This window comes from Chiloscyllium punctatum, chromosome 35 (assembly GCF_047496795.1).
Source record: "Chiloscyllium punctatum isolate Juve2018m chromosome 35, sChiPun1.3, whole genome shotgun sequence".
NCBI lineage: Eukaryota > Metazoa > Chordata > Chondrichthyes > Orectolobiformes > Hemiscylliidae > Chiloscyllium > Chiloscyllium punctatum.
This window is the reverse complement of record NC_092773.1, coordinates 58,494,640-58,495,809: the sequence shown is the minus strand read 5'-3', so window position 1 is coordinate 58,495,809 and position 1,170 is coordinate 58,494,640. Positions and strand designations below refer to the sequence as shown.

The following is a 1,170-nucleotide window of genomic DNA, read 5'->3' as shown; positions in this document are numbered from 1 at the left end:
TCTCCTGCCTCATCTCGTTGTTCCGACCCAACTGGGAATGAAGGAGGGGGAATATAAGATGAGGAGAAGCAGGAGTGCTTGTGGAATAGTGGAAAGAAACCACAGATATAAGTAATAGTTCGGAATATAAAAAAAGTGGCATTCACTGTTGGAACCTAACCTGGATCACCAAATCATAACAGCGTGAAAGTCCAAAACGACAGTGAGTTACTTTTGTGAAGACTTGAAACACAAAGCCCAAACATGCACGCAACAAGTAGACACCGCTGGGAGTTGAACCCAGAATTTCTTGTGTACGAGACAAGCGCTTTAACCAACTAAGCCACGGCGCCACAGTCAAAATGCACTTACTCACCTTTATGTGAAGTTGCTTAACCACTTCCTCACAGTGCTTGGACATGTGTTTTCAGATCAATATTGCTAACAGATAATTGCAATAAATCCTCGTATTTTCAAATACAAACAGTTTAAAGCTGAAAATTCTTCACTGAAAAGACACAGAAAAACATAATCTCTTCTTGCATTCATTTAAAACTGGTAGTTTCACCTGGTTAAAGTGACAGGAGGAAGAGGATGTTTTCATTCTATCGGGGCCCATGAACCACGTTAACACACACAGAGGGGACCTCACATCAAGAGGAACAAGGTCATTGTGGTGAATTGAAGAGGTGCAATGTCTAAGTAAGTATAAACATTGGGCAGTAAAAGCTGACCCAATGGCACCGACATTGAATTTTGCACCATCAGTTCCGCGCTCACTTCCTGCCTTCTGCCTCCCAGGCATCATTGTCTATCGCTTTATTTTACTGTCTTCGTCCACGTCTCAACTTATTTCAAACGATTGCAGATGTCTGATAGGAACCTTTAAATTTTCGAAACGGATTCCTGGAGTATAGTTGTCACTCAATGGGAAAGGATTCACTGCCTATCCAGAATTACCACAGTGATGGAGGGGATAAATTACTTTCCTGAGGTTTTCAACTCCTCACCACAGACGTGCAGCCATGATACCGCTGTTGGGGAATTTCCAGGACTTACACTCAGTGACACTGAAGAATCAGCGAGATACATCCAACTCAGAAAGGTGATATGATTGGAGGGGCATTTGCGGTGGTCGTTTCCCGTGTATCTGCTGCCTTTGTCGTTATATACGAATGGAAACAGCGACTG

At 43.0% G+C, this 1,170-nt stretch overlaps 1 non-coding gene across 1 annotated transcript; it reads right to left on the bottom strand.

The window, feature by feature from the left end:
* Positions 1–258: 258 nt before the first annotated feature.
* Positions 259–332, bottom strand: trnat-cgu (transfer RNA threonine (anticodon CGU)). Its single transcript has one exon. It is a non-coding gene; the product is annotated as a tRNA-Thr (tRNA).
* Between the last annotated feature and the right edge of the window lie 838 nt (positions 333–1,170).